The following is a 21858-nucleotide window of genomic DNA, read 5'->3' as shown; positions in this document are numbered from 1 at the left end:
GCTATGGAGCAATTTTGAGCAGGAGAGCAACCTGGTCAGTTGTTTGCTTTGCCAGAGTGGAGGACTTCAAGTCCAGACACTGGGAGCCCAGTGTGCAGGTTGTGGAATAATCCAGGCGAGAGATAACAGTGCTTTGAATGGGTGCAGTAGTTGCATGACAGGAGAAGTGAAGGAGCCACGGGAACATTCGAAGGTGAGACCTGCAGGATTCCGTCGTTCATTGGAGCAGGAGTTGAGTGAGGGCTAAGGAAACTCTTAAGGACAACTTCTAGGGTGGTCCTTGTGTACCTGGGAGGGAGGTGCAGTCATTGTCTGAGATGGAGGTCATGGAGGGAAACCAGCTTGCTAGGGCCTCTCATGACTTAGACTTCTACGCTCTATTATTTTATGTGTAATTAAAAAGATCAGTACAACCCTCAGTTCCCTTTCTTGCCTAGGGATGGCTGAGTTTGTGTTTTTCATTAGATTACCTTAAACATCCCTAGTTCAATAAGAAAGGCCCCTTTCAAACATGAGACAAACAGAAATGCTGCATATACATTTTGTTTTATCCTGATAAGACAGTGATTATTCCGCATTCACTGCTTCCACCATGGATACTTATGTAATAGCACTTAACAAGAAGCATGCCTCTGGCCCTTCCAGTGGTTGGCAAACTCATTAGTCAGCAGAGCCAAATATCAACAGCACATCGATTGAAATTTCTTTTGAGAGCCAAATTTTTTAAACTTAAACTTCTTCAAAATAGACTCGCCCAGACTGTGGTATTTTGTGGAAGAGCCACACTCAAGGGGCCAAAGAGCTGCATGTGGCTCGCGAGCCGCGGTTTGCTGACCACTGCTGTAGGCTGTCCCTCTCAAACAGGCACATCTGTCATGGAAACTCACAGTGAAAACATTTTAGCAAGAAGACAGAATAGCACGTGGCAGGGCCATGTTTCTCCTTCCCTACCCTCTTTGACCTCCCAGAATGCCTTGCCCCAGCATTCAGATGTGTTTCTACACAGCAAACAGCATTCCACGCAGTGGTGTGCTGGTAAATGTCCAACGACTGGCTGTCTGGAAAAAACAAAACAAAACATGCAACCAGAGTCTTGGTTTGTAGTGTTTACTGATTTCTGTGGTGTCAGTATTCTTACATGGGCCAATCTCAAGCTTCCAGCCTGACTCACTGACCAGAGCTGGGCAGAGAGGTGCATCCCCCGCGCCTGCCAGCTGGCGGGGCCAGCTCAGCCTACCGGCACCCTCATCACATTTCTGCAAACGCTGTTGTAGTCAGCTTCAACCAGACACCATCATATGTTGTAAGAGGTGTTCTTATTTTGTTGTAGCTTTCACATAAGAATATATTTTGTTACTTTTGCTACCAGGTATGTCGGGAGTGGTCCCAGACAAGTGGAAGGTACTTCTAAGAAAGTCTAAGTGAGATTGAGGGGAACGCGAGTTGTGGAAGGAAGGACTGAAAGAAGACTTATGATAACTATCGAGAGGCAGGAGGCACTGTAACTTTTCCCTTGACTTTGTTCAGAGCGAGCGCCTTGCACTGCATGGGTGGGTGGGTGGGTGCTGGGGGTGCGGGTGCCTCTCAGCGCTGGGGTAACCGCGGTGGGGATGCGGGGCCACGGGCCAGGCTGCTGTCAGAGCCTGTCCTCCGCCCGTTACACGTTGCGCCCGGACACAGGGCATTTGTCTGAACTGTTCCTTAGTAACAACTGCGGAGGTCTCAAAACCAGCGTCACTGTTTTGTTTGCATGCTTGCTTTTATTTTTATTGACGTATAACTGACATACAGCTGTCAGTATTTATTTGGTCTTCGGGTTTTAACTTTCAAAATCCCAAGGAATCTGGAATTCTCGGGCTTTTCACTACAGATATTAAAGCTTTGAATAACGACAAACCACCCCAATCCACACCCCTCCTCCTAACAGAAAATAAAGTGAAGAACCTTTTTTAACTTCAATAGGATTTAGGGAATAATTTTTAATTCTTTAAGTTAAACATATAAAAAAGCTCTGTGATTTGAAGTCCTCGGAATAAACAGTCTGAGGCACTGAATGGCTGTTGAAAATGAGCTTCCCTGGGAGATAATATTTAGAGCGATGCACACATGTTCTTCAAGCAGCACTCCACAGACGGCCCCAGGAAAGCAATCTGGCCGCAAACTGTAAAAACACTCTTTGAACAAAAAAATTCGGAAAGACTTTTTTTTTTTTTTTCTTGGTCAGACAACTTAAAATACACTGAAAGAAAACAGAGAAAATGGTTATTTGCTTTGTTCAATATAAGTTTTGTGTGTGTGCCCGAGTCATCTATGGATTCTTGTTTTTAAAAATGTCATATTCTTTTTCGCAGCCTGAATTTCCTAGATAAGAGTTTTTGCCTGTTCAAGGTTTATGTGTTGAGCCCCGAGTGTCTGTTTGCACACATACGAGTCTCTGTGTGTTTAAATATAACGCAGACATGGATGCAAAACATAAATATGCTCAGGGCGGTAGTTGAGAATTGATCAAACCACACGCTGCAGAGGGGTGTGCCTGACGGGTTCCCTCTGCTTCTCCTCCTGCCCCTCCATCTCCCTCTCCCGCCTGCTCCTTCCCCCGTGCCTCTCGCCCTGACCACTGGTCCTGCCCTGCCTAACCTAAGGGAGCCTCTGCACCTTCCTGCTTGTAATTTGTCGCTAATCAGCTGTCACTGTCACAGCCATGATGAGAGGTTCATCTCTGGCTGAGGGTAATGGCCTTAAAAGTCACAGAGTCAATGTCAATGGGATCGCTCCAATTCAATCACGGAGCCGAATGAGGGATGGCACCTGCTGACATTAGCACTCATTTTGAGCTCAAGCATCTGGGCCCCAGTAAATAACCATCAGTGGGTGGGTCTGGGGGACAGGTCATTAGCCCCACGAAAAATAAATATCGCTTCCCTTGATGGCTGCGAGTAATTTAGCTCAGACGAGGAAATTTCACCCTAGATTAAGTATGATGAGCCAATATCAGTCAGAGGAGGCCAAACAGTGAGAGCTTGATGAGACAGAGGGAAATTTATATTCCGCTGGCTGCATGTGAGATGAGCTCAAAGAAACGACTTACCCTTCCGGCCCATCTCCACGTGCCTTCTCAGTGGTGGGCTTATCTCACTGCTTGCCTTTTCTGGTTTATTTATGTTTTTTTTTTTGGGAGGGGGAAGGTTTGGGGGGGTAGGGGAGTTGAAATGGAGATTGGGAGCCAGACTAGGATGAAGAAGGAGGGCAGGGTTCATTGTTTTCCCCACTTTGCTTTTGTCCTCTAGCACTGATGTCACAGCCTCTCCCTTGTGCCAGCACCTGGCCAGTGGAAGGGCTTTGCAGTGCCCGCTGGCTCCGACGCACGGACCTCCCCTCCCGAGAGTTTTAATTGTTTCCGAAGCCCTGGAGGCTCCTTTCTAACCTGAGGAAATGTGCTGGAGAGGGAGGTAAGGCCGGGCTGGTTCCCTCCTTTTGATTCTTGGGAATGAAGAGCCTCCACCCTCAATTCACAAGAACATCTTTTTATTTGTTCCACTGAAGTGATCCATCAAACCCAGAAGGGTTATTAATAGAAGGTCTTTATTAGAAGCAGTTTAGCTCACTTTGGAATCATATTTTATCTCTGTGGGGACCTGCCCTCGGTCCACCCTCTCCCTCAATGAACTAGACATATCTCAAAGCTGGCTGGGTCGAGTTCCCAAGCAGACTCTTACAATAGAAATGGGTGGCAATATAATTGCTTTTGCTGTCTCCTTTGAGAACAGACTAATGTTCAATAGGCACATTAAACATTCATTTAGCATTGTTTGAGTCATGAGCACACCTGATAATCAGCCAAAACATTCTGTAGTATTTTTAAAAATTAAGATTTTGTTACCTGATGTGTGCCTCTGAATTTTGTTTTTGTCATTCTGAAAACAATTTTGCTATAGAGAAATGGGCCATAGTGCCCGCAGTCACAGAGATCAGCAGGATGAGACAGCGTGCCAGCACCTACAGTAAAATGGGAATCTCAGGCAGAGGCACACGTGCAAGTTAGAGGGCTCTCACCTGGGAGACGGGATCTGTGAAACCTCTCACTGTGTAAGAGCTAAATAAATATTTCTTAGTTGAATTCATAAAGCCCTGCTGTGATCACTACAGGCATCTCACATATAATCTCATGGCAAGTGTGTACTTAGAACAATGACCACAATTGTAAATATAAAGATAGATGGGTAATTATTTGTTATTGACCTACAGTGACTCAATAAATACTCAAATGAAAGTTCAGTGTTTGCTTTAATTCTCCTCTTCTAGACTGTACGTTCTAAAGAGGCAGCGACTGTCTGTGTCTTTGACTGCTGTATTCCTATGCCCCGCTCCGGAAATGCCGCACGATAGGTGCTCAATAAATATTTGACAAATGAGTAAGTGATTGAACCTTTTTTGTTGTGCACTCCTTATATGTTAGGCAATATGGGAGGGACTAAAATGTCTAGTACATATATAATGGGCCTTATTTTTTATTTTTATTTTTTATTTTATTTATTTATTTATTTTCGCTGGGACAGATTTTTTAAAAATTTTTTTTAAATTTTTTATTTATTTATTAAATTATTATCTGTGTACATATTTTAACATTGCCCCCCCCCCCCACATACCCTCCTTCCCCAGAGTTTTGTGTCCATTAGTTGTACTTATATGCATGTATACAAGTCCTTTGGTTGATCTCTTATCTCCCCCAGATCTCCCTGCTCTCCCTGGTGTAATTTTACAGTCTGCTTGTTGCTTTACTGTCTTTATATCTATCTTTTGGTTTGTCAGTTTATAATGTTTTTTAATGTCCATAAATGAGTGAGGCCATGTGGTATTTCTCTTTTACTGACTGGCTTATTTCACTCAGCATAATGTTCTCTAGTTCTATCCAGGTTGCTGCAAATGATGAGAATTCCTTCTTTTTTATGGCAGCATAGTATTCCATAGTGTAGATGTACCATGGTTTTTGGATCCAATCATCTGCTGACGGGCACCTAGGCTGTTTCCAGATTCTAGCTATTGTAGATTGTGCTGCTATGAACATAGGGGTGCATATATCCTTTCTGATTGGTGTTTTTAGTTTCTTGGGATATATTCCTAGGAGTGGGATTACTGGGTCAAATGGGAGTTCCATTTTCAGTTTTTTGAGTAAACTCCACACTGTTCTCCACAATGGTTGCACCAGTCTGCATTCCCACCAGCAGTGCACGAGGGTTCCTTTTTCTCCACAACCTCGCCAACACTTGTCGTTTGTTGATTTGTTGATGTTGGCCATTCTGACAGGTGTGAGATGGTACCGCATTGTTGTTTTGATTTTCATCTCTCGGATAATTAGTGACCTTGAGCATGTTTTCGTGTGCCTTTTGGCTTTCCTTCTGTCTTCTTTTGAAAATATTCTATTTAGATCCATTGCCTAATGGGCCTTATTTTTTAATTGGAGAACAATATGTCCATATATAAGAAAGATAAAAAAGAAGAAAGTATGTGTCATACATATGCATTTTCTGTTATATAATCTTGCTTCTGTGTTTACCACAATGTAAGATGAATGAAAGAAAGGAGTACCGCTGTAAAACTAGGCTCTTAAAGGATTCCTGTAGGAAAGAAAATGTACTCCTTGATATATGGAAATTAGAGTATAATGATTTGACATTTGGTTTTACTAGGTAAAAGCTTCAGGATATATTCTTGTTGAACATGCAAGACTATTTAAGCTCTTTTGCCCTTATAATCTGGTAGATTTTTTTCAAAGTGAATTGAGATTCATAATTTTGTTATACATGTATAGAAGGTATTTGATCCATAGTGCAGGTGAGAGATGTAGAGGAGTTAAAACAGTTGCTCAAAATTGCAGATAATGCTGAAAATAGAGCCCAATCCAAGTCACTAAACCTCTAAGGCACATGTGTCAAACACAAGGCCCGCGGGCCAAATCCGTCCCGCCAGGCCTTGCAATGTGGCCCGCACCGCGCTGTCATCACTGCACTCCACTGCGTTTCCATCACAATGACAGTTTATGACTGCTCAGTAAACCATTCGGCCCGCGATTTAGGCTGGATTTTAGATTTTGGCCCCTTCTCTGATTGAGTTTGACACCCCTACTAAGGGAATAAAGAGGACACTATACCTGTTAAACCACATCTTTAATTTATATACATAGTTCAATTTTATCATTGTTGCCATTAAAATTATCCTTATAGACAGAAATGCAAAATCAGAATATATTACTAATTGGCCAATTCTTTCTGGAACCACAGAAAATGAAATTTTTAGACAGATTATTTTTAATATCCTAGCAGTGCTTCTGGCAGGCTAAGTGAAGAAGCGATTCAAATAATTCCACCATATTTCCCATTTCAATGATCTGAAGTCAAAGAAAATGTTCTCTCTATCAGAACTTATGGTATGACGAGATTATATTGACAGATGACTTATTATTTTTTTTTTTAGAAATATTATATGACTCAGATTCTATACTTCTTATTATTTTGCGAAAATTCCAGAATGATTTTTATAATTAGTACTAGAGGCTCAGTGCATGAATTTGTGCATGGTTGGGATCAGGCTGGCTCCAATAGGAGTGGATCAGGGGTGGGCCTGTTGGGAGGAGAATATGGCAGGAGGTTGGCCAGTTGGTCTGCCCCAATCAGGGCCCAATCAGGGCCCGGCAGCTGGGGGAAGAGTCTGCAGGCAATTGGCCTGTAGGCTCCACCCCTGATTGGGGTTGGTGGGCTGATTAGGGGAGGGGCCAACCATGGGAAGGGGCTGTGGGTGGTAGACTGGCTGGACCCAACTCTGAATGTAGTAAGGGCCAATTGGGAGCCAGGGGCCTGGGGGAGGGTTGGCAGGCTGTGGTTGGCGGGCTGGCTGTGACTTCTGTTGGGGTAGGGGGGCAATCTGCGACGGGGCTGGGTAGGGGGAGGAGCTGCAAGAGATAGATGGGTAAGCCACGCCCCCTATTGGGGTGGGGAGTTTTCAGGGGCGGGGCTCTCTGGGGGAGGGACTGTGGGCCAATCAGGGTGGTGGGGCCCATCAGGGAATGGCCAGCTGAGGGAGGTTTCAGGAGGTTGGCTACTCAGCCTTGCCCCCTATTGGGGTGGGGGAGTGCAATAGGGATGGGCCATCTGGGGGTGGGGCTGCGGGCTTTTGTGGTGGGGTGGCTGATCAGCGGTGGGGCAGGGCTGGCCCAGAGGAAGGAAGGGGGCATTTGGCCATAGGCCCACTCTTGATCAGGGTGGAAGAATCTGATCAGAGGCAGGCAGGCAGGGAGGAGGGGCCTCGAGGTTGGCCAGCTGGCTCCACCCCCTGATCTGGCCAGCTCGCTGGCCTCAGTGGGAGTCATAGTAACTGGTTGTTATGGTCATTATGGCCGTTTTGATCACTGGCTTTTTATATATATAGATTTTTTTAAGTGTAGAATTAAGTATTTCTATAAATTAATAAAAATATGTTCAGCCGAAACTGGTTTGTCTCAGTGGATAGAGCGTCAGCCTGCAGACTGAAAGGTCCCAGGTTTGATTCTACAATAGTTAAGGGCATGTACCTTGGTTGTGGGCACATCCCCAGTAGGGGGTTTGCAAGAGGCAGCTGATTAATGATTCTCTCTCATCGATGTTTCTAACTCTCTATCTCTCTCTCTTCCTCTCTGTAAAAAAGTCAATAAAACATATTAAACAAACAAAAAAAAATAAGTTCATACTAATTTTAGGAGTTACATTATTTTCTTAGTATTGGACAGTATTTTCAAGATGAAAATTCTGATTTATTAGTGTTAATCTTAAAAATGTTTATCTTATCCTTATATTTTAGAAGATGTGTTTAGACATGTTTTTTTTTAATAAATATTTTATTGATTTCAGAGAGGAAGGAAGAGGGAGAGAGAGAGAGATAGAAACATCCATGATGAGAGGGAATCATGGATCAGCAGCTTCCTGCAAGTCCCCCACTGGGGATAGAGCCCACAACCTGGGCATGTGCCCTTGGCTGGAATTGACCTGGGGCCTTTCAGTTCGCAGGCTGACGCTCTATCCACTGAGCCAAACCAGCTAGGGCTAGACATGTATTTTGTACCACAGTAGAAATTGTTTCAGAATCAAATGCTGCTGTTATATCTAGCAGGTTGTCTGTTTGCCCTTATTGTTCTTTATTCTACAATAAGAAACAACAGTCACATTTTTAGTCTTTCTATGTAGCATGTCCTAACCTAAAGAGGCACAGAGATTTAATTTCTTATATAATTATATTTGGCTTCTAACACTGCATAATCACAGCATGTGCTAGCCTCACTTTGGAGCTGAAATATGATCTTTCTCATTTTGAGAAGGTTCGGTGCTCAGAGGTAAAAGGTAGTTAAATCTGATATAAATGCAAAAATTGTGATTCAGATTTGGTCACTTTGGTCTATGGTATGTCTAAGTTATTTGAGTGAATTAAAACCAACTTATATGTGAGTGCGTGTGTGTGTATGTGTGTGTGGTAGATGGAGGAAGGAGGAATATGAAATTAAATGGCTCTTCCTTCAAATTCTGAACACTTTTTTGACCAACTTTCCTCTTTGTCACCATCTTCTTTTGCCCATTTTCACCTTGGAGAGAAAAGTTTGGAGGCAAGTGAGAGGAAAAAGGGAGCAGAAGAAGAATAAAAGTGGATAAGTGAAAGAGGAAACAAGGAAAAGCAGAATTAAATACATACTTGCATATGTAATAAGTATAAATGGATAATATATTCATAAAACCCAACAGTGAACCAAACTGGTGCAAAGACTCTGATAGGGGTTGGGATTACTCTACTCTAGGGTCAAGAAGCAAAATGCATGATCTTATCTAATCTTTACAATAGTCATTTATTATTCTCATGTTATATATGAAAATTGAAGCCCAAAGAAATGAATTATCCAAACTCACACAATTAATTATCTTATCATATTTGGAAGTCAGATCTTTCTGATTCTAAAGCCTATCGTTTTAACTGTTCAATTGAATGCATAGAGATACAGATTTTGCTTTATGTTATTTACTGGTAGTATAGCGATAATGACTTTGGAAAATACATTTTAGGCCTCATCACTAGAAAGAGAGTATTTTTTTTTTTTTTTCTGAAAAAGCGGCAGAATATATTATGTACTGAGAATTTGGCAGACGAGTTGGTGCAAATGGTGTCTGCTGTAACTTTAAGCCATAATGAAACAACACCCTGGTGGAGGTGGCGTACACCTTTCCTTCTGGTCTTAGACAGTGAGGGCCGTCAATTCCCTGCTCTTGGAGGAAATGCACACTCTGTTTCTAAAGTCTAAAGTAAAGGATGAGAACGCAGTAGAGCTGTGCTTCTGAGATGTGACCACAGGAAGTTATTTAGGATTTTTGCCTTACCCATGTTCCATGGGCTTCTTTTCATTCCTGCTCTGTGATTTAGGATATGTCACTTTTATTTCTGATTAGTCACTATAGAAGGAGGAGAAGCAGTTGGCTTTGCTAATTGTTAGCAGATGTTTATAGTAGAATAGAAAGGTCACATTCCATGGTGAAAATGAAGTTTAGGGATGATTTACATATTAAACATTTCCACATTTTTTCTTCTTAGCATATAGACCTGAGAATCTTTTATTTTGTAAGCTTGAAAATAAGTGCTAAATGCTTGTCAATCAACATTTGTAAGAAAACACACACACACACACACACACACACACACACACACACAAACAGCCCTTTGTGCTTCAGACTCACTTTGCAGAACAGAGCTCATTAAATTTTCAGAGCTGGTATGTTTTTCCTTAATCAAATGGACAGTGTTGCTATGATGTGATGATGATACGGTAGTCAGGACCTAGTTCAGAGCACTGATCTAAGTAAACCTGCTGATAATTAGGAATTTCAATACTGTAGGTTTTAGTAGTAAATATATATCCTAAAAAGTTATATTTTCATTTTTTTTTTTAGTTAAAATCTCTAATGAACCCATTGAGGGAATTTTAAAGTTAAAAATACACCCCCAACCAGTTTATAAATATCATAATTTAAAAAAAATCCTCTCTACATACATTCATTTTAGAAGTATTATTTCCATTTATTTTGAATTTCTTTAGTGCAGCATTCTGTAAATATGATGATGATGATGAAGAAGATAAAGATTAACACCATTAACATCAGTCTCATCAGAATGTTAGTATTAGTAATAATAAATTACTGAAACAATTTTGTTATAAGTCTTTGAAATGAGATTTGGGCATTGTAGAATCAAAGACTATCGAAAGAAAGGCTATAAATATTTTTATGTTTTTACATTCCTTTTTTTTTAAATTGAGTCTTATTTACATTTCCCCTCCTATTCTGTAATCACTAGCATTTATTATGATTTGATATCTGCTTGTAGTTCGTGTATGAAAAACTAATGAACAAATAGTTGACAAAGTCATCATGATAAAGAGGTTGATGATGAATTGATTGCCATTAGACAGGTATTGTGTGCATTCTACCAGTTGACATATTGAACTTTTCTCCTAATGCACGTCACTTTCTCTCATCTAGGAAACACACCAAAGGCAGGCATTCCCAATTAAGCCTGGGGAGGTCCTATACCTCCTAATTGCAGGCTAACTTACTGTGTCTAACTGTAACAGACAGTTTGTTAGCAAATTGCTTTGAACACCCAGTATGCCCAATAAAGCAAATAGGAAAATACTAGAATTGCTAGTGAAAATGTTCGCTATGTTGAATGTTACTTCTGAATGGTGTATGGTAATATCTTTGAGTCATCTATTTTTCTCTTTTACGTTTCTTTTTAAAGGATGTTGTAGTTTTGGCAGTAATAGCAAGACTAGGAATTAAAAGTGATAAGAAGGGAAAAAACAATGACCACTGTTAGTTAAAGGACACAAAACTCTGTAAGAATATTGTAGGAGGGAATTCAAGTTTGTAGTGACTAAAATATTGTGGGAGAAGACTGATAATATAAAAAAACCCACATAAATTTCACCAAAATGTGTAGTCAAAGATGGTTGCAAAGAGTGGATTGGGGACTGAGTTTGTGTAAATCTGGAAAAAAATTTCATTTCACTTTTTGAATCTCTTTATTCTGTTGTAATACTTTTCTGTTTGAATTTTATGTTGACAACTAGAGGTCTGGTGCAGGAAATATGTGCACTGGGTATGAGTGTGTGTGTGTGTGTGTGTGTGTGTGCGTGTGTCCCCCTCAGGCAGCCTGTACCCTCTTCAATCTGGGATATCCCTCTCACAATCCAGCACTGCTGGCTCCCAAATGCTCACCTGCCTGATTGCCCCTAACTACTTCTGCCTGCCAGCCTGATCACCCTTAAACACTCCCCTGCCAGCCTGATCGATGCCTAATTGCTCCCCTTCTGGCTCGGTTGTCTCCAACTGCCTTCCCCTGCTTGCCTTGTCACCCCTAACTTCCCTCCCTTGCCGGCCTGGTCACCCCCAACTGCCCTCCCTTGCAGGCCTGGTTCCCCCCAACTGCCATCCCCTGTAGGTTTGGTCTCCTCCAACTGCCCTCCCCTGCAGCCCTGGTTTCCTCGAACTGCCTTCCTCTACCGGCCAGTCACCCATAACTGTCCTCCTCTGTAGGCCTGGTTCCTCCCAACTGCCCTCACTTACTGGCCTGATTGCTCACAACTGCCCTCCCCCGCTGGCCATCTTGTGGTGGCTATCTTGTGTCCACATGGGGGAAGCCATCTTTGACCACATGGGGGCGGCCATCTTGTGTGTTGGAGTGATGGTCAACTTGCATATTACTCTTTTATTAGCTAGGATGGGTCAAACAATTTAGATTTATATCACTGTAATACTGATATAAAGGCAAAAAGTGAGATTATAGAATGTAGCTCTCATAATGAATTGTATTTCAAAGCTTCATTTTTAGGTATGTTACAGAGTCACAATCAAAGCAATTGATAAACCAGAAAATGGTTGTTGTTTATCCATCTATTGTAAAATGTTTCTTTTCTCTTACATTTTTTATTTTCATTAATATGTTTTGTAATAGAGTTCTCTTTAGAGTTCTTATAAGGCTTTTTTAAAAAAAAAATATTTTATTGATTTTTTACAGAGAGGAGGAGAGAGGGATAGAGAGCTAGAAATGTCGATGAGAGAGAAACACTGACCTCTTGCACATCCCACACTGGGGATGTGCCTGCAACCAATGTACATGCCCTTGACTGGAATCGAACCTGGGACCCTTCAGTCCGCAGACCAACGCTCTACCACTGAGCCAAACCAGTTTTGGCGAGTTCTTATAAGGCTTAGTGTTACCAGATTTTATCCACTCAAGCCATCTTTGGCAAAGTAATATTTATTAGATTTTGACTGAGGATATGGGATAAATTATTCCTTTTGTTTTTGATTCAAAACTTGTCCAATAAACTCTTAGAAGCAAACCTGAGAGGAGTTCATCAGGAGGCTCATTGTTATGCACAACTTTCAAACCTAAATCCTTTAATTCAAATAATTTAAATTTAACCAACATTTATTGAGCACTATTCCTTCTTTTTATGTTCTGTAGGTTGCAAGGCAGTGTATGTAGCCCTTTACAGTTTATAAGGAATATGGAGTCTGGTTAGCTCTTTACAATTCCTAGGAATGTTTATCCATATTTTCTCACATGATATTTGGTTTGTGTACATACAGACAAATGACTGTATGTACATCCCAATCTGAAGATGCTTACAATCAAACTGAGAAGGTTAACATGCACTAGGTTACTTATTACTCCTCTATGGAACTTCAAACTAACCCTAAGTAGATATTTGGAAAATCTATAATAAAGTATAAGTACATATCAAATTCGACATTTGCTTCAATAGAAATACATGGCCTCGCTTTTAGATATTTGGAAATGTTTAACTAAAGTGCTTTTTATTTTAGAATTTGTACATCAGATACTTTGTATTAATAAAGGAGAAAATAATACCTAACATTTGTAAAGCACAGGTAGTTTATAAGGAGCTTTTAAATCTTGGATTTCATTTTATCCTCATTAATTTGATAATCTTCTGAGGTTCTTTTCTGTCTGATGATTTGACTATAATTGCTATAGAGAAAAAAGAGAAATGGAATCACACTATATTAGATCTTGAAGGAAATATAAAGATAATCTAATTTAATGACTTTATTTTAAAGATGAAACTGAGGCCAAGGTTAAGTGACTCATCTTAGGTCACATTGCTAGTTAGAGCCAAATCTTGTGACATTAAATCAATCACATTTTCTACCAAATCACACTGCTCATGTCCACTATGGGCTTGTGCTATGGAAGACCCATGGGTTTAGGCATAAATTATCTGATTTGACTCCTTGTTCCACCTAAGTGCACTGCTTCCTGCTTGCTCTCTTATCTTCTTGCTTTATCTCCTCTCTGTGTTTCTGCCTCTCTCGCTTCTTTTTTTGTTGTTGTTGTTCTATTTAGATTTCAGTCTTCCATCTATATTAGATAACCTTCTATTGAATATTTTTCATCTCTGCTTGCTAGTGTACATGGCAACTGACTTTTGATCCTGTCCTGGGTATTTGAATATTGAAATTAGTCCATTTGTAAAATAGAGAAAGTGGACTTATGAAATGAAGATGGGATTTGTAACATTTCAATGAGGTCCTCAAGAACTTTTGTTGCTAGAAGGGCATAGTAACAATGTCTACCTAGGAGCACAGGTACTAAATATTTCTGGTCCATGGTTAATCTAATGTCATGGACACCAACATAAGTTTGTTTTAGAATCTTGTGACCTTCAAAAGGTAAATGTGGGCCAAACCCTATTACAGTGGTTGAGTGGGGGAACCCGGGACTCAGATCTCACATGCATGAAAGGCCCCAGTTCATGTATTTTAAGATCAGTCGTGTACAGTCTCAGAGATGTGCTGACAAGATTGAAGGGTGATCATCCTTGTCTCATTACCAGACCTCAATACCTATTCTGCCCTATGATTTGCTAAGTCCTGTAATTATCTTTTGACTAGCCCAGCCATATTACATTGTAATGTTTCCCTGCTAAATACAGCAAATGTCTGGATTTTATATGTATACTACAATTATTCAAACTTGATTTTGGATTTTTTTCATTTTTAAATTTATTTCAATTCTTCATAAGACATGGCACAGACCATTTTAAACTGTGAGAATTCATTTATTTTGTATTTAACTTCCTATTTGTTAATATATATATATATATATATATATATATATATATATATATATATATATTGATCTGAACATTTTTTACTGCTTAGATTGAGTTCTCATGTTTTCCCTAAACATATCCTCAGTAATTCAAGTTGAAGTGCTACTATTATAGATATATTGAGAAGTATCTTATTTAATCTAAAAGTTCCCTCCTTTGCCTTTGGTGAGATTCAGTCCTACTTTTCCAAGGTCAAGCTGGTGACTGAATCAGTGGTGACCTGTTTATACCCTTTGTGACTGTAGATTTCAGAGCTCTGTTCTCTGTACTCTTAGTTACAGAACAGACTATGCCAGTGCCCCTGACCCCTTAGGTGTCCTGAAACTTTAAGAATATTATTAGATTTACTCTAATATATATGTTTTTTTACTCTGATGATTTTTGATCTATAGCCACAAGCATTGCTCCAGAAATTAGCCCACTATGGCTGTGGAAAAGAGTACTTTGTGTTAACTGTTTTTGTTTTATTTTATTTTATTTTATTTTATTTTATTTTATTTTATTTTATTTTATTTTATTGTGTAAAAGTGAATCAGCCTGGCTTTGAAAATTAAACAAAAGCAAAACAGTTTAAAAACAGCAAAAATCTTCTCAGAAGTCTGTGAGTTTTAAAGTTGACATAATTACAAAAGTAAGACACAGGTGATATAAAAATTCAAGCCATGCCAAATATGCAAGGTAGAACATCACAGTTGTTCTCCATTTGCCAGTGTAACTTTTCATCATCAGTAATTTGGTGGGTATCGGTCCACATTCTTTTTTATATTGTCGTATAAAGGAGTCACACTTCTTAGTGTGTTATACTTATTTGAAAATGGTTAAAATGAAAAGTAGCATAAGGTAAAATTTCATTGCTTACACTTATTCTGATTTGTATTCTGTAATTACTTCCTTCTAAACATCCCTTGAAATTTCTGACTGTAATACCAATGATGGAAGCAGCAGTTGGTAATGTAGTAGAAATAGCCTCAAGTTCTGCAACAGAAATCACAGATTATGGAATTTACTAGCTTCATAGTGGTGTGACTGAGTAAATCATTTACATTTCTTTTGTTTATTTCTGGAATTTTTTTTATTTTTGTGATTTTGTAATTCCCTTAACAAAAAAATTATGTATGATTATTATGTATGATTTTATTTTATAAAACAATTGAGCACTTTATAAATAACAAAGAAAGCAGAATTTAGAAAATTTTCAACTAAAGGAATCATATGGCAAAAATAAATGTGAGTACTTTCTTTTTTTAAAATATATTTTATTGATTTTTTACAGAGAGGAAGAGAGAGGGATAGAGAGTTAGAAACATCAATGAGAGTGAATCATCGATTAGCTGCCTCTTGCACACTCCCTGCTGGAGATGTGTCCGCAACCAAGGTACATGCCCTTGACCGGAATCGAACCCGGGACCTTTCAGTTCCCAGGCCGGCGCCCTATCCACTGAGCCAAACCGGTTTCGGCAAATGTGAGTACTATCTAATTGGAACAAGTTAAGTATTGCCCTGGCCTGTTTGGGTCAGTGGCTAGAGCCTTGGCTTGCAGACTTAAAGGTCCCAGGTTCTGGTCAAGGGCATGTACCAGTAGGGGATGTGCAGGAGTCAGCTGATCAATGTTTCTCTCTCATCGGTGTTTCTAACTCTCTGTCCCTCTCCCTTCCTCTCTGTAAGAAAATCAATAAAATATATTTTTAAAAAAAGAGTTGAGTATTGACTATTGCTTTATATTATGGTACAATGTTACCTAAAATAATTTTACTATGATCTTAGCTTTAAAATACTTTAGCTTGAAAAAAAAAAAATAGCTGCAAGAGATAAATCCAAATATAACTGGAGAAATTTTATTATGAAATAATTAATGTTACCTATATTCTTGTTTGTATTGTGATTCTTTTTGTAAAGCTATTACATAAACTCTTAAGAACTATCTATATGTATAAAGAGGTAATATACAAATTATCCAGGTTGCCATAACAGTCACGACTGCTCAGGAGGAGGCTGTGCCCACAGGTGGGCGGGAGGGGACTGCTGTGTGGTGAGGCAAGCCACGGATGGTGCAGGCCCACAGAAAGCAGAGAGCAGGGTGGAGCAAGGCCTGCAGAGAGCAGGGAGCAGGGCCTGCCCAAAGAGAACAGGGCTTGCCTTCCAGCTGCGGTGGCAGTGAGGAGGCCCACAGAGAACAGGACCTGCCAGCAGGTGTGTGCCTGCAGTCCCACCTCTGCACACAAGCTGACCGCTCATTGGCTAAGCTCCCTGTACACTGCCACTCGCAGTGTTCTTGGTAACTTGTGTAATAAGAATCCAAGAAGGTTATCTAGGGTTTTTCCACCTCACTCCTGGAGGAAAAAATGAAGGTCCACCGCTGAAAGGGCTAAGAAATGTTATATCCTGCCCTAGCTGGTTTGGCTCAGAGTATAAAGCCTCAGCTTGCCTACCACAGGGTCAGGGTTTGATTCTGGTCAAGGGCATGTATCTAGGTTGCAGGCTCCTCCCTGGCTGGGGACCAGGGCTCATGCAGGAGGCAATCAATCTAAGTGTCCCTCTTATACTGATGTTTCTCTCTGTCTTTCCCTCTCTCTTCCACACTCTCTAAAAATCAGTGGAAAAATATCCTCAGATAAGGAGAAAGAAAAAGAAAGAAAGAAAGAAAGAAAGAAAGAAAGAAAGAAAGAAAGAAAGAAAGAAAGAAAGAAAGAAGAAAGAGGGAGGGAGGAAGGGAGGAAGGGAGGGAAGGAAAGAGGAAGGAGGGAGGAAAGGAAGAGGGAGGGAGGGAGGAAGAAGAAATGTCATATCCCATGAAAAAGACACCTTGAAAATGCCTAAAGAAAGTTTTCATGGTGAAGGGATTAGAGTCCGTGATGATGAAAACACCTTGGCAGCTGCAGCAGCCAGCAGTGGTAGCAGCAGCACGGTGATGGGGGTGGTGCCTTCCTCTGATCAGCCCAGTCAACTCCCGAAGAGGGAGGCCAGACTGTGGCATAGGCCCACTCCAGAACAGGCCTAAGCTATCAGTAGGACATCCCCTGAGAGCTCCCATATTGGAGAGGGTGCAGGTTGGGCTGAAGGACCTCCCCACTTACATGAATTTCATGCACCAGGCCTCTAATAGGTTATAAATTCGATTTATATTTAAAATTTATCTGTGATATGAATATAAAGTGTCAGTCTATTTTATATTGCTAGTGCTAGAAAATTAATTAAAGAAACAGAAAATGTCTATAAATCTGAGGTTGAGTGAATATGTCCAAAGAATCCCAGGTAATGAAAAAGAAAGCTATTTTTTATCTAGTAAGCAGATCCACCAGTATTTTATGAAATGTGAAGATGGAAGTAACATTATTTACTTCCAGATTTCTTTAGAACACTGTTACAATCATCTTCAGAGGCAACTGTCAAGCTTGATGTCTTTCTGGGTCATAACAGAACATTGTCATTATATATATTTTTTTATATTAAAACTGGGTCTAGGCTGGTAGAAACATGAATGATTCCATGATGTGTGTCAAGGCATTCTATTCTGTCCTTATGGGTAGCAAAAAGCCTTGGAGAGTTGGGTTTTATTCTCTTCTGTCATGTTCCAGTTATATAGTGCTGATCCTTGGATTTTTCTTAGTCATTTTAAGGCAAATAAAATAAAATAAACAGGTATTTAGAAACCTGCTGGGGACATTTTCTTTTTCACACATCTGACCAATTGGCTACAAATTCAGAGAGTTCCCACAACCCCTCTTCCCCCCTCAGATGCAATAGAATAACTAACAGAATTCTGGAAAAAGCTATACTTGACTATAGTTTTATTATCAAGGATACACATTAGGACCAGACAATTGTGGAGACAGGTAGAGCTGGCTCTGGGAGGGTCCTGAATGCAGAACTTACATGCTTTCTCCCCATGGGATCCAGGTGCACCAAACTCCTAGCACATCAATGAGAAACCAACCAGGAAGGTTTCTCGAGTTTTGGTGCCCAGAGTTTTTATTGGGGTTTCATTGTGTAGGCATCGCTGATGGAATCACGGTTCACAGTACTGAATTCAGTCTCCAGTCCCCAGAAGTTGGGAGGTCAGGGTGATATCACAGATCAAAGCCCTAATCTAATAACATGGCCAGCCTTTAACCTGAACTATCCAGGAGTCACCGAATTAGCATAAATTTAGATATAAGACAAAGCTTATTAATTACAAAGACACTCTTTTCTCAGAAAATTCCAAGGATTTAGTCTCTCTTTCAGGAACAAGGACAAAGGCCAGTCATCTTCTTGATTATATGACAAGTGATACACTCCAGAGCCGTCTCTTTAAAATGTTAGTAGTTATTTCACCTATGTATGCACCATAAATTAGTCATAAAGTTAGACATTCTGGTTGTTTTCTTCCACGATATCTGGAAGCATGTAACTCCCTTCTCTTCCAATGTGTTCTTTACCTCTCATAGTCTGGTTGGAGTATGAAATAATGTAATTTTTTCCTGAGAAAACAACACATATGGGTTCTTATATATATAGGCAAAGTATAAAAGACTGAGGCTGAGAACAACTAATTTATTTATTGCCTTTAAAAATTTTTCCTTTATTGTTTAAACCACATGGGCCAAATTCGTCCTGCCAGGCCTTGCAATGTGGCCCGCACCGCGCTGTCATCACTGCACTCCGCTGCGTTTCCATCACAATGACAGTTTATGACTGTTCAGTAAACCATTCGGCCCGAGATTTAGGCTGGATTTTAGATTTTGGCCCCTTCTCTGATTGAGTTCGACACCCCTAGTTTAAACTATTACAAATAGTAGGATATATTTCTCATTTTTCTCCCATTGACCTCTCCCCGACCCTCCTACCCCCTGGCACATGATCTCACCCTCCTAGTATCTGTGTCCATCGGTTATGCTACAAGAATGCATACAAGTCCTTTGGTTGATCTCTTACCCACACCTCAACCCCTCCCCTGCCTTCCAGCTGAAGTTTGACAGTCTGTTTGATGCTTCTTTATCTCTGTATCTATTTTTGTTTATGATGTTCTATATATTCCACAAATGAGTGAGATTATGTGATATTTATCTTTCTTTGACTGGCTTATTTCACTTTGCTCTCCAGTTCCATCCATGCTGTTGCAAATGGTAAGAATTCCTTCCTTTTTACATCAGCATAGTATTCTATTATGTAGATGTACCACAGTTTTCTAATCTACTCATCTGCTGATGGGCACTTAGGCTGTTTCCACATCTGAGATATTATAAGTTGTGCTGCTATGAACATAGGGGTGATATATATCCTTTATGATTGGTGTTTCTGTTTTCTTGGTCTATATTCCTAGAAGTTGTACTGGGTAAAATGGCAGTGCCATTTTTTATTTTTTTTGAGGAAATGCTATACCGTTTTCCACAGTGGCTGCACAAGTCTGCATTTCCACCAGCAGTGCAAGAAGGTTCCTTTTTCTCTGAATCCTCTCCAGCACTTGTTGTTTCTTTATTTGTTGATGATAGTCATTCAGACAGGTGTGAGATAGTACCTTATTGTTGTTTTGATTTGTATCTCTCAGATGATTAGTGACTTTGAGCATGTTTTCATATGTCTTTTAGCCTCTGCATATCTTCTTTCAAAAAGGGTCTATTTAGGGCCTTTGCCCATTTTTTGATTGGATTGTTTATCTTTCTTTTGTTAAATTGTATGTGTTTCCTATAAATTTTGGAGATTAAGCCCTTATTGGACATAACATTGGCAAATATGTTCTCCCATGCGGTGGGCTTTCTTGTTGTTTTGTTGATGGTTTTTTGTGCAGAAGTTTTTTATTTTGATGTAGTCCCATTTATCAATATTTATTTTCTCCTTAGGTTCCATTGCCCTAGGAGCTGTATTGCTAAATAAATTGCTATGACAAATGTCTGCTATTTTGTTGCCTATGGCTTCTTCCAAGATTTTTATGGTTTCCCATCTTACATTTGAGTCCTTAATCCATTTTGAGTTTATTTTTGTGTGTGGTGTAAATTGGTGGTCTAGTTTCATTTTTTTTTTTTTTTTTTTTTTTTTGCATGTATCTGTCCAATTTTCCCAATACCATTTATTGAAGAGACTGTCTTGACTCCTTTGTATGCTCTTGCCTCCTTTGTCAAATATTAATTCGGTATAATGGCTTGGGTTGATTTCTGGGTTCTCTGTTCTGTTCTTGTGCCAGTACCAGGCAGTTTTGAGAATTGTGGCTTTGCAGTGTAGCTTGATATCTGGTATTGTGATCCCTCCAACTTTGTTCTTCTTTCACAAGATTCCTGCAGCTGCCGAAGCCAGTTTGGCTCAGTGGTAGAGCGTTGGCCTGTGGACTGAAAGGTCCCAGGTTCGATTCCGGTGAAGGGCATGTACATTGGTTGTGGGCACATCCCCGGTAGGGGGTGTGTAAGAGGCAGCTGGTCGATGTTTCTCTCTCATCTATGTTTCTAGCTCTCTATCTCTCTCCCTTCCTCTCTGTAAAAAATCAATAAAATATATTAAAAAAAATATTCCTGCAGCTATTCAGTGTCTTTTTTTTTTTTTTAAATTCTAAAAAGACCCTAAATTTTTGGAGAGTGTGTTCTAGGTCTCTGAAGTATACTGTTGGTATTTTAATAGGGATTGCATTGAATCTGTAGATTTCTTTGGATAGTATGGACATTTGAATGATGTTGATTCTACCAATGCATGAACATGGTATATTCTTCTATTTGTTTATGTCTTCCTCTATCTATTTTTTTCAGCATCCTGTAATTTTCTGAGTTCAAGTCCTATACCTCCTTGGTTAAATTGATTCCTAGGTATCTTAATTTTGTTGCAATGGTAAAAGGGATTTAATTTTTTTTTAATTTTTTATTTTTAGTTTCTCTTTCAGTGAGTTCATTATTGGTGTATAAAGAAGCCATAGACTTCCAGGTGTTAATTTTATATCCTGTTATATTGCCAAATTTATTTATTAATTCTAGTAGTTTTTTTGATGGAGTCTTTAGGGTTTTCTATAGATAATATCATGTTATCTACGAACAATGACAATTTTAGTCTTCTTTTCCAGTTTGGATGCCTTTTATTTTTCTTCTTAACTGATTGCATGGCTAGCATTTTCAGTACTGTTGAACAGGAGTGGTGAGAGTGGTCATCCTTGTCTTATTCCTATTATTAGGGGAAATGGTTTTAGTTTTGCCCATTGAGTATGATGTTGGCTGTGGGTTTGACATATATGGCTTTTATTATGTTGAGGTATAATCCTTCTATCCCCATTTTCCTGAGAGTTTTTATCAAGAAAGGTTATTGGATTTTGTCAAATGCTTTTTTCTGCATTAATGGATATGATTATATGGTTTTTATCTCTCAATTCGTTTATGTGGTATATCACATATATTGATTTGTGGATATTGTACCATCTTTGCATCCCCAGAATAAATTCCACTTGGTTATGGTATATGAGCTTTCTAATGTAATGCTGGTTTGATTTGTTAGAATTTTGTTGAGAATTTTGGCATATATGTTCATGAGGGATATTGGTCTGTAAATCTCTTTCATTGTGTTGTCTTTATCTGGTTTTGTTATTAGGGTAATTCTGGATTTGTACAAACAGCTTTTTTTCTCCTTGAACTTTTTGGAATACTCTGAGGAGGATAGGTTTTAGCTCTTCTTTGAATGTTTGATAAAACTCTCCTGTGAAG

Source organism: Pipistrellus kuhlii, unplaced genomic scaffold (assembly GCF_014108245.1).
Source record: "Pipistrellus kuhlii isolate mPipKuh1 unplaced genomic scaffold, mPipKuh1.p scaffold_m20_p_1, whole genome shotgun sequence".
In the NCBI taxonomy this organism is placed as follows: Eukaryota; Metazoa; Chordata; class Mammalia; order Chiroptera; family Vespertilionidae; genus Pipistrellus; species Pipistrellus kuhlii.
The sequence above is the reverse complement of the archived record's forward strand: the minus strand, read 5'-3'. Positions refer to the sequence as shown.